The sequence below is a fragment of the Nannospalax galili genome, unplaced genomic scaffold (assembly GCF_000622305.1).
Source record: "Nannospalax galili isolate Female #2095 unplaced genomic scaffold, S.galili_v1.0 scaffold284, whole genome shotgun sequence".
NCBI lineage: Eukaryota > Metazoa > Chordata > Mammalia > Rodentia > Spalacidae > Nannospalax > Nannospalax galili.
In genome coordinates, this window is record NW_008354281.1 from 2,890,614 (window position 1) to 2,903,512 (window position 12,899).

General features: G+C 37.6%; 1 protein-coding gene across 2 annotated transcripts in view; it reads left to right on the forward strand.

The window, feature by feature from the left end:
* Angpt1 (angiopoietin 1) overlaps positions 1-12,899 on the forward strand; it is a 289,964-nt gene that overhangs the window by 265,993 nt on the left and 11,072 nt on the right. The gene's annotated exons all lie outside the window — the stretch shown is intronic.

The window sequence follows — 12,899 nt, forward strand, 5'->3', positions numbered from 1 at the left end:
TACTCTAGAAAAAGAGAGAAATGCTGGCAGTTGCACTTTATTTTGAAATAAAAGTAGATAATCCATACAGTTTGTATTTGTGAATTTTGGAAAATATGGTTTCATTTTTCTTATATCTAACAAAATATATATGTATATTGCATATGTGTATATATTATGTTGAATATTATAGCTCATATATATAACAGGGTATTCTGTCATCATGATGCCAAGGAAACCAAAAACAGTAAAATTTCAGTTACCTATTTTCTTTGAGGGAATGTGTTATAACCAGCTTTGGTTTGGGCTTTAATTACATTTATTTGGGGGATATATGAGTGTATGTGTATGTGTGCACATGGTCATACACGAGTACAGAAGCATGAACACAATGGCACACAAGTGAAGGTCAGAGGACAACTTGATAGAGTGGTTTGGTTTTCTGCTTCTATCAGTGAGTCCCAGAGATTAAACTTGGGTGCCCTTACCAACTGAGAAACACTGAGAAATGGATTTTGATGGCTTTTGAATAGAAGTCCCTTGTGACAGTGCTTCTGGTGTTGAGAACTCAAGGAGTCCTGAACACTTGGTCAAAGTGGTAAGTGCTGAGACATCAGAAGTATATCATCTAAACTGAAATAGATGAAAAAGAAATAGTATGTAGTCTGCATATGTGCAATGAAAGTTAATAGCTGAAATAATCTCCATGGAGTCAAAAGAACAAAAGTGGAACTTTGATGCTTGTCATCACCTGGGCTTAGGGTTTCAGTAACTCTGGAAGTCCTAACCAGTGCAGACTCCCAGCACCATTAATATCCTAGGCTCTTCACTCACAATAGTACATGTTCTACTACATATAGTCAACCACAACCAGCATCTCACCTTAAGGTTTTTGTGTCATGCAAAACAGAATAATGTCCTCTTTCTTAGCAGAATGATTAAGCCAGCATGCACAAATTTTGTAATTACTCGATAATACAAATCCATATAAGACAGATGACATCAATTAAGAAAGATTTGTACTGACAGGCTTCAAGAAGTAGGCATAAGAATTAACAGCTAGGTTGGCATGGGTGATGTTTCTAGGGTTTCTAGAGTTCTTTATGAGTAATGAAAGAAAGCAAACAGACATGTTCTGGATTCAGGAAACAAAGCACTTTATTAAACAGCAAGAGAAACTCAGAGTTCTTAGCAGATTGGAAATTTTACTTATTAATGGATAAACATTTGAATGATAGGATTGTTATTCAGACCCTCTGGTTTTCAAATAATGTTAACCCTAAACTTAGTAGCCTGGCAGAAAAGCTGCCTTTATTTCTTGTTCTTTGAATCTGGTATTCTGTGTACTTGATATAAAACAAGAACTTTCAAACAATGTAAGGCCTTATGGATTTGAGAACATTGGACTTCTCCATGCTTGGCTGTCTCCTCTTCAGTGGCTATGCCTCCATCTCACTGTTTACCACTCTCCCTCCAGATACGTGTTTGTTCGAATTTGCTTAATTGAGTTTTACTCATTCACAGAACTCGTATTTACTGAGCTACTTTGTGACATAGTCCTACTCCCTGGAAGCAAGTAGTTTATTATTTATTCATTATGTAGTTATTTAATTTCTGGATATTGAGGAGAGGAAGGAAAGAGGTAGTACTTTCAGCTAATGACTTTATTGGCAACTAATGACTTATTTTGTAATGAGCTGGCAATATTATCTTTATCCTTATTTATTTTTGGCATCCATAAATTGCTATTGTATCTTTAATTCTTAATTAATCAAACTACACAACGTCAATTATTTTACTCTTTCTGTTATACCCCTTTTCCTTTGAAATCTTTGAACTTTTGCTTCTATTTTCAGATTTATATCTGTGGTTGCTGATAGTCATACAACTGTCTCTCTTGAACATATATTCACCCAATATTTCATAAGCACACTGACTTTGCTTCTTATAGTTTTCTCATATATTCATTGATGGGCTTTTGGAAATAAGTAAACAATTCCATTTTCCCGCGGAGAGTTGGTAACACACTATATCTCCACATGTAAAAACGTGTTATAGATGATGACATAAGGTTATAGAGCCTTCTCCCACAGGGACAACTATCCTAAGATTCAGTGTGGGAAAACAAACCTGTTCTCTAATGAAGAACATAAAGCTTTCAGAACAGGCTCAAAAATTAAATGCCTGGGCTCAAAGGAAGTTATCACAGTGAATGGGCACTTGTGTGAGATACAGGCCCCTTCATAAAATCTGAGCTTTCATTTCCCATTTGGACTGATGTATTTATATGATGGTGGTGTTTCCTGAGTTATTTCTTTAAGTCTTTTTCTGTTGGCGGCCACAAACCAATTCTGTGCTCATTAAAACAGTGCCCAAATACAAAGCAAATGGACCATTAGGTCATCAGTATTGGATAAATTTCAAGTCAGCAAAAATAATGCCCCTGGGTCTTGAATTCTAAAAGATAATTACATTATTAGATTTAGGGTATTGCAGTACATAAACCATCTCTTGAGATGACTAAAATTTAAACTGAACAATTTGAATTCTTATTTTCATAATAACTCAATAAATAGTTATTGAATATTTAGTATGTCTATGAGATTTAGTGTTTACACAGAGAGATAAAACATGGATAAATCTTGTTAAGAGTTTCTACTCTAGAGAAAAAGATAAGGCATTTTATATATAATTAATAATTAATAATACTACATTAGGCAAAGTGAGATATTCCACACAGAAGAAATTTATCTGTCCAATGGCAGTTTTTTAAAAAGGGAAACTCTTTAAAATATCTCACAAGCAAAGTGCCTTCTGTGTAAGGATGAGGACCTGCATTCAAATCCCCAACACCACGTAAAAGCTTAATGTGGCAGCACATAACTTTAACCCCAGTTCTGTCAGGGCAGAGCAGAGACAGATGGATCCTGGGGGCTCACTAACTAGTCATCCAGGCAAGGTTAAAGGGTGAGCTCTGGGCTCAGTGAGAGACCCTGTTTCAAAAGGTGAGGTGGAGGACATCTGAATGTCAACCTCTGGTCTTGACATGCACCTGCACAGGCAAGCACGAGAGAGAGATTGAGAGAGAGAGAGAGAGAGAGAGAGAGAGAGAGAGAGAACAGGATGGGGGAATTGGAATGGGGGAGGGGAGAGGAGTGAAGAGGAGAGGAATAAAAAATAAAGTACCGGGGAGGTGAGGACATGGAAGGACAGGAGAAGAGAGAAGGTTTAACTTTTGAGCTGATCTGGATCTGAGGGATAGTTGTTTTGGGATTTGTGAAGATAAAAAGGCATCAACTCGGTAAATCTTTGGTTATTTATGAGCATAGGATGCATTTGAATAATTCTGGATGAGCGAATTAAAAAATGCTACATTGAGGGCTGTAGAGAAGGCCACCGACTGTAGTTAAGAACTCTTGCAGAGGACCTGGGTTTGATTCTCAGCACCCACATGGCGGCTAACAACTGTCTGTAACTCCAGTTCCAGGGGATCCAACACCCTTTTCTGACCTCCACAAGCATTGCATGACATGGGTGCCTATACACACATGCAGGCAATACACTTATACATATAAAAATGATAAATAAAATAAATTGCATGTGACATTGTGAGAATAATTAAATAATGACATTTAACTAGAGATAACTGTATTAGCAAAGGGTTCAAAATCACCTTTTTGCTATGATGGACATACATTCCTCCCTTATTTCAAGGCTTCCTTTAGTTTTCACAAAAGGAGATTTACTTTTTGAACTCTGCATTCCTAGTAAGAGATGACTTTGTGAAAACATAATGAATTTCATCTTCAAATGCAGAAGTGAAAATGCACTGAGATTGTTGATGACTCTAAATTAATGCATGCTTTCATCTGATGCCTACAACACATTCAAATGACTGATGGAATTTCTTCTCTCTTTTCTTGATGTTAGATAAACTTGAAACATAGTTGTGCTTGAATTTCACAAACCTTTGTAGGAAACCTCATCCCTCCCAAAAGGTCCAAACCTCTCACAGCTTCCAAAACTAATTATCAACAATCCTTTAGGATTAATTTTTCATCTGACTTTTTCCTTCAATTTTCATCATTTGTGTAACTCCTTAAGCCTTTTCTTCCCAGAAATTTGCAATAAGAAAAACACTTCTTTTTCTCTACATACACTGATAAGACAATTACTGCCTTTATTTTCAGCAAAAAGTGTTACCTGTGTTATTTGAATGTGATGCTGAGACCTGCTGTAGAAGTTCACCTTTCCTTGAAGGTGAATTTGAAAAAATAGTTAAAACAGTCCTGAATCCACATGCCAGAGTCACAGCCCTGTTGGGAAATTCTGTCCAATTGAGTCATTGCTACCAGGCTCTGAAAGAGAACCAGGGGGGTCATTCTGCATATTCTTGAAGTAACTGTGAGAAAGACAAACTGCTTCCATATGGTAGTAGGGAAAGACCTTGGAGCCAAAATAAAAATCTACTCTGCTTTTGAATACTTAAGACCTTAAAATTCAGCTATCTGAGAGTTTGTCTACTGTTTAAGAATTGAGGCCTCTCACTGCCCTAGATAATGAAAGAGACTCTTGACTTCCTGAATACAGTGGAATTATAAAAATGTGAATAAAGTTGAATTTTCTTCAGTAGACATGATTAATAAGAAAATAGATTTATGAGCATGGCCTGTTTATTTTAAAGAAAAGGAAGTGGGGCTGGCAAGACAGCTCAGTAGGTAAGGACACTTGCTGCCAAATCTGATGATCTGAGTTCAATCCTCAGGACCCATATGACAGAACAAGAGAATTAGCTCCAGTAAGGTGCCCTCTGACCTTCACATGTATGACATGGCTTGTGTATACCCATACACATACATATACACAGGTATGCACAACACAAACAAAAAAGTATAAAAGCAAAGGAAGTTGCACAAACTATTATATGTTGTATAAGGACACAAGGAAGTCCATTCTTCCATATTAAAATGTGCTATTGTCCAAATTCATTACAAAATATGATGATTTCATCTTTTCACGTATTGGTATTTCCAACGCCAAAAGAAGACTGATTGTATTTTTCATGCAGATGACTAGAGAAATGTAACTAATTTCATTGTGCCCCCACAAAGACTCATGTCCCCATCACATAGTAATTGAAAAAAATCAAAATGTTCACGTATTTTGAACTAACTGGTATCACTGTGCTCACAAGTATCTTCTTCCTTAATTAAGAAAAATATGTTGAAGAAGATGCCTACAGTAATTCTATCCTAGCCACCTTTTTGGTCACATCTGATTATTTTCCTCTGGAACATACTTCTTTGTTGCTTGGTCACCCCCACCACACTATCCTTATTTCTGCCCCTAAGCCATATGCAGTGCTCTGGAGGAACATTTTATTTTTAGCTCTTAACATGTCCTCTTTCGTGCCAGTCCCTTCTACCCTAGTTGGACACAGAAGTAAATGTCCAGGCTTCCAATGTTGTTATTTGGAAGAAGAGTTCTTAATAATTTATACTTTAAAATCCAATTTTGACTTTCCTTTTGTAAAATGAAGGCCTATTTGAAACAACTATCAGCTGCAGAGATATCCATGAGTATTTGTACTAAGGACTGAGAAACTGGCTAAATTCATAATTAAAAAGAGTGATTTGAGATCTGTGTGAGCTTCAATTCCAAGAAGTTTCCTCCTCTGTTTACAAGAGTACTTGGCATTACTGTTTAGTCAGTCCTTACTTTACCTGTTTAAGTTAATCCTCTATGGGTACTGGCTTTGGGCCAACCGCTGTGACTCTGTTACCTAGGTAACTGTGGAAACAGAAGAGGTACCTAGGCAGAAGGCTACTTCTTGACCTCCATTTCTCCAGGATTTTCGTGGGACTCCACAGAATCACAGTTGTCCTTATTCACAAATTTTTAAAAATAATTTGGGGAAAGTGTTAATGTTATGAAATTCTACCTCTATCTCCCAGCTCAGGAGACTCAAAGCAGTATTGAAGCAGGTATAAGCAGCAGGTCTAAGCAGATACAAGCCCTGCTTGCAGCATGGGCTGCCCCATGTGACAAGCCAAGGATATAGACATGGAGGAACTAAGTACCACATTAGGTAAATTACCAATCTATTTCATCTTATTCAGGGAATATCCATTATTACTCATCTACTTTTAAAAACTCATTTGTATATATGTTGTATGATGTGTGATTTTGAGTGTTGAGGTATGTAAGTATGGGAATACATGTGCAGAGGTCAGAAGACAGCCTCAGGTTTAGATCCTCACCTCCCACCTTGTTTGGGACAGGGTCTTTTACAGTTTACTGCTGCCTGCACCAAGCAGCCTGGCCTGTGGGATTCTGGGGATTCTGTTGTGTCTCTCCCAAGGCATTGATGAATGCTGGAATTGCAGGTACACATTAGCATGCTCTGCTCTAAGTGGGTTCTGGGGATCCAAACTTAGGTTCTTTTCTTATTGATTTGTGTGTGTGTTTGTGTGTGTGTGTGTGTGTGTGTGTGTGTGTGTGTGTGTGTGTTGCATACAGAACATCCCAAACAATCTTAATCATCTTTATAGCCCCATTCCAAATGTCATCCTTCTATAGCCTCCCCCTACCAATGAAGCCCATACACTCTGTCAACCCTGTTACTACCCACTGTGTTGTCAGTGCCCCCAGCCATTTCCCAGTGTAAGTCCACCTGCTGAGTCTAGTCAGCCTATCTAGAGTCCCTTGTTTTAGGAAGATCAGTTCTTCAGCTAGCAGCAATCACTTGCCAACGTTCCTTTAGATACGATTGAGGTCTGTTCATTTTTCCAGTTTTATGCTGGGTTACTGTCTGCCTGAGTTTGCATGAGACTTGTGTATGCTGACACCTTTGCCATAGAATCATATGAGCAGGTTCCCAGGAGTTTGTAGGACTCTGTTTCCATATGATCACGCCCATTTCCTGGCTCTTACAATCTCTCCACTCCCTCTTCCATGACAGTCCCTGAGCCTTGGGTGGATGAAGATTTAATAAAGGGGTCCTGTCCAAGGATCATTATTTAGCAGACTCTTGATCTCTACATTTTGACCTTTTGTGTTCCTGGCCCTCCACTGCATGAGGCGCTTCATTATTGTGAACTGATTCTTTAGTGTCCTCTTCTTTATCCCTGTTCTATGTTCCATGAGCCTTAGATGTAGAGGTTGCCCTGCAGATGTGTCCCTTAGGCCTGGGCAATTCATAGACAATGTGTGTGTGTGACCAGTTGGGGTACTTGGTATTAGTCTCTGACTGCTGCAAAATGAGCTTCTTTGATGAGTGGTGACTGGGATATTAGTCTGTAAATATAAGGATACACATTTTGCACATAGTAAGAAATCACATTAGTCTAGTGATGTGAGAGTTTGGGGTTTTCTCTAAGATCTATGACCACTCTGGCCATGTGTATTAGGTTATGCTACAGTACCATACCTGAGTTTCCTCAAACTTAGGTTCTTACACTTGCACAGCAAGCACTCTGTGCATGGAGCCATGCCCTCAGTCCTCATCTTTTAAATCCAACCAGTTTGCCCCAGTATTTGTGTTGCACATTTAGGACTCTTCCACTTTAGCTTCTTGTTTTAATGATTTCTAATTTGTGCAAGACCTTAAGAAAATATTTATATATCTCATTAAACTTTTCACATTTTCTAAAATAATGTTAGCTAAAACTTTACCTTAAGTATTTTTTTAAATATTTTTTGTATTGGTTTCCTAATCTCAGTTGGCTATGCACATAATACTAATAAATCATTTACTAAACATAAACCTAATGGGAAAAATACAGAACCCTTCCTTTATTCTCTAAAAATAATGTATCAAACATGTTTTTGTGTTTTAGAATTTCTAAAAATCTGAGAAAAACAGGACTTGGAAGATTAAAAAGGATATTAGAACATATATACACACAGGTGCACATATACATGTAGATCCAATTATTTAAATTGGTTGGGAAAGGAAGTGGATACCAGGCTAGTTATCTCGAGTACTTGACTAAATGAGATACAAAACCTGTGCTTCTAAAAATATGGACCAGGTATATTTTGCCTATAAGGATTACTAATATTTGAGTTTATTTTTACTTGCTACTTTAAGCCTACTGAAAATTAATTGCTGAGCATGTCATGGTTCACTCAATGAATATTGGGGCCTTTCCCTGGCCTAAATGCTTGATAAGTCAAAGATGAATAGTACATTTTATGTCCAAAGAGTTCATAATGTATTATGGGAGATAGATCTTTTAAAAAGACAAACTATGACCAGTAAATGCCATCTTAAAATATCATTTTGAGATTTTTTTTTTTTTGCATGAAACCAATTTCATGCAATAAATAGAAGTTCATCAGCCATTCACAGCTGGAGAGGACCACCTTGGAAGAGGGTGGGGTGCATCAGAATAAGAGGTGCAGAGGAATGGGGGGGCTGTTTCCTACAGATTTTGAGTCCTTGGGGGAGGCTGGATCAGCATGTATTTATGTATAAGAAGTTACAGCAGAAGGAAGAGTGGGATGGGATGGGGTGGCATGAGAGAAGATCTTTATTGGACAAGGCGTTGAGATCAATGGCCTTGTAAATGACAGTAAGGAATTTGGATTTTAGCCTGCTAGACTCTGGGAAACAAGTGAAAGATTTTAAGCAGTATAGTGGAAACACAGACACGAAGTAAGATGAAGTAGATTGCAGGAGAATGGAAAAACGCAAACTCAAAGCGCAAAGAAAAGTCTTACTTCTGCAGTCATTCAGAGAAGAGCTGCCAGGACTGGAATACTGACCTCCAAGAACCCATTAAATAGACCCAGAGAAAAAGTCTCTACTAACAGAGGGTGACAGAGAATGGATGTTTCCATAGGTGAAGGAGCAGAGCGAATGCTGCAGATTTTATTCCAACATTAGCATATTTTCCTGAACACATATTTATAGAGGCATTAAGGGTCTCTTAAATGTACCACATTTGCGGTACATTCATACTATGGCTTCTAAATGATGTTAGGAAGAATATGTGAGGCAGAGAATATGGCCATAAAATTGCATATAAAAATCGCATTGCAAAGATCATGGAATGTTCAGTTTTAATTCAGTTTGCATTTATACGTGAGGAATCACTTTGAAAGGTACAGAATCAACATCAGTGATCAAAAGGAAGAAATGAAATGTGGTTATGGGTTAGCACTTTATTGTTTGAATTTCTTATAAGAATACATTCAGGTATTATATGGATACTTAAAAATAAATAAAATGTTTTATATTTGAGAAGGAAAAAGACTAAAAATTCATAATGTCAAGAGCAGTTATACTCACTAATGAGATTTGTGTTTGGGCTTATTTCCTTCACTATGATTTCTTTTATTCTATATTTGTTTTATTTCTGAGTTGATACATAATAATGGTATATGTTAATGGGGCACAATGTTCTATGTCATGGTTTAGAAACATTTAAACTAATATAAATTTCAGCTGCGAAACACAACCATCACCTCATCACCGTTTTGTTATTGTTTTTTTGTTTTGTTTTGTTTTGTTTTGGTCTTTTTGAGACAGGGTCTCCCTGTAGCCCCAGCTGGCCTGGAATTCACTATGTCGACCAGGCTGACCTTGAACTCACAGAAATCGCCTGCTTCTGCCTCCTGAGTGCTGGGATTAAAGGTGAGCACCACCATGCCTGACCATTACTTTTTTGTGAAGAAAGTTAAATAATCTAATTTTTAGCAATTTGAAATCAATAATACATTATTAAATGAGGTCATGCTGCAGCACAAGATCACTAAACACTTGGGAATTTCTCCAACTCAAATGAAAATTTGTGTCTTTTGATGAACATCAACCCTTTCTCTACCTTACCTCCTCCCTTCCTGATCTAATGGTCAACTTTCTACTCTCTGTCTACAATTCTTACTTTTGGGGGATTCCACTTTTAAGTGATAAGATAGTCTGTGCATGATTTATTTTATTCAACACAGTGTCTTCTAGTTCTAGCCATATTGTTGCAATTGACAGAAGTTCCCTTGTTTTCATCTTTTTAAAGACTACTCAGTTTCACATTTTCTTTATCCAACAATTGATGGATAACTGCATTTGCTCCAATAACCTGGTTTTTGCGAATAACGTTGAATTGAACATGAGAGTAAAGATTTTTTGGCATATTAATTTCAGGGAACCCTTGTGCATTTTTGGTGGTCATATAAATCAGTACAATCAATCATTTTGGAAAACAATTATTCCATTTTGTTCTCCACAAAACTAAAAATAGAATTGCCGTCTCTTCCAGTCAATCCATTTCTATGATTTTCTTTTGTATCTCAAATTTTGAATTATATGTTTGCATTTCCTTGGTTACCCAAAGAAACAATCAGAAATTATGAAGTTCAACTTGCAGCCATCATGCAAAAGGGGAAAATAGCATGAGACACGCAGCACACGGGAGCCACCTTTCTGAATTACCTGCAAAAGCATTGCAGGAAAACGTGCTGGAAAGCCTGTCTCTAATGAGTCGAAAGCTACTACAGGGAAAATGGCACCGGTTTTCCTTTAGAAAAAGAAAACTATCACACAGCCAGAGAAGTCAGAAACCAGAATTGCTCCGGCACCACACATTGGGGAACATCTATTGCTCAAGGAGAGTCGGGGGTGTCTGCACAGCAGAACCACAACTGCTTCGTATTAGCCATTCATCTTACTCCCTGGCTGACTGTTCTCACCAAGCAAACAACTTTCTGGTTGTGATTTAACTTTGCATGTGAAATTGTTAGGAGACTGGGACTGGGCTCCTTACTATTCCTAACGTGAGAGGAAACAGAAACCTGACAGAAGTCTCTGTTAGTTTTATTAGATACCTGTATATTTGAGAGAAAAAGATCACATGACAGCTTCAGACCTGGAAGGTGGTGAGTTCATCCAGAGCATTCCTCAGGATTCTCCTCTAGTGAAATTCACTTTCATGGGCTCTGGTCACAGCCTCCAAATGTGAACTGGCACAAAAAGTCTGTAATTATTCATTGTTCATATGCTTAGCCTGCCTCTCAGAGCATTAAAATAGAAACTTACATGCAGTAATTCAGCGTTAGGTCAGCATTAGATGTTTTATACTGCTCTCAACTGTAAGATCTGTTAGATATTGATACCAATAAAGTTGGTTAATATTTAATTGTATATACTGGTTCAAAAAACATGTAGAATATTTGAAAATTATTTTTCCCAAACATGCAACAAACAATACTACTGTCTCCTAAAATATAGCATCAAGCATCACAAAATAATGAAAGAACATTACATTATATCTGTGTGCACAAATACAAAACTAATACGTTTATGTCACTCCAAATTTTATTTTATCTATATTATTCCTGTTTAATAATGCAATGTCTTGCCCAGAGTTGACATAGATCCTAGGAGTATCTCACTCATGCATAAATATTTATCACATATTGATCATGTGTGGGTGTGATTTTATAAATAAGGGCCAGGCACAGAAGAGGAGCTGGGCATGGTTTGGAGGAGAATGTTGCTAGATGATTTGGGTGAGAATATATGTTGATAGAAAGGAATGAAGAAGACTTTGAGTAGCAAGCTGTCAATGCTGACGATTTCAGAGTAGGTACTCCATGCCCTGGGAAACAACTGAAGGGTCTGGGCAAAGTTACATTGCCCTGGAAATAAAAAGAACTATGCAGGATTAAGAGGAAATGAATATACCCATCAGATAGGAAGCTAAATTGGGCAACTTCTGGATTTGCCCACAAGTTTTCATATTCTAGGACAGTGTTCTTTAAATTTTATTTTATTTTATTTTTATTCTATGTGTATGTGAATATTTTGACTTGATGTATGTATGTGCACCATGTGCACACCTGGTGCCCTTAGAGGTGAGAAGAGAGCATCTGATCCCTTGGAACTAGAGTTACAGATAGTTGTGAGCTACCATGTGGGTGCTGGGAACCAAACCCAGGTCCTCTGATGATGTGGCTCTGAAGGACTGTATCAAATACTTTCTTCATCTACTTCATGCTCAGAAACTGATGGAGTAGAACTAAGGAGGTTCTAGAACCTTCCTTAGTACATTTAGGAAACCAGATGATGATCAGTGAAGAATAGCCTGAAGCAGGGGAAGTGTGCCTCACTTGAAAAAGAAAAAAAAAAAAAACTGAGTAACTACCAGAACTGCACAAAACTAACCCATTTGTGTGACTATCTGGATGAGCAGGGGAATTTAGTCAAAGAATTAGGTTACCACCTACCAGAGTTGGGCAAGATGGAGCCCCTAGCCCAGCACTGCAGAATGTATTTTTAACAAGCACTTCCTGGCAGATAGGGATAAGGACAGCTAAACTATAAGCTAATTTCTCCTACAAACACAAGTGACTTCACTGGTTACCAAGTTCTGCCTGCATACTGAATTCCTCTTTACCTTTCCTATAAGTTGTTCCAAAACAGTAATTTCCATTTATACCATTTCTTCAAATATGGACAATTTGTGTCCTCTCCCCCCTTACAAAAAATGAGAGAAAATATAAAAAGTTATAGCTGGAAACAATATAACAGAGTACCCAGTGCAGAGCAGAATGTTCATCAATGAAACAGTTCATGCATTAGTATTACAAAGGCTTAGAACAAGAGCAGTGCTAGTTATTAATGAAGGGGTATGCTATGTTGACATTCTAAAAGGGAATTTTGTTTAACAATAAATACCTATAATAGTAAAATCCATTTCTTTTGGTATCAGAGAACCATATGACTCTGTGTGCATACTTAAATAAATACAAAGCTCGTTTTGTAATTTGATCTCTCCCTCCCTCCTCCCTCCTCTCTCTCTCCCCTTTCTCTCTCTCTCTCTCTCTCTCTCTCTCTCTCTCTCTCTCTGTCTCTCTCTCTCTGTCTCTCTCTCTCTGTCTCTCTCTCTCTGTCTCTCTCTCTCTCTGTCTCTCTCTCT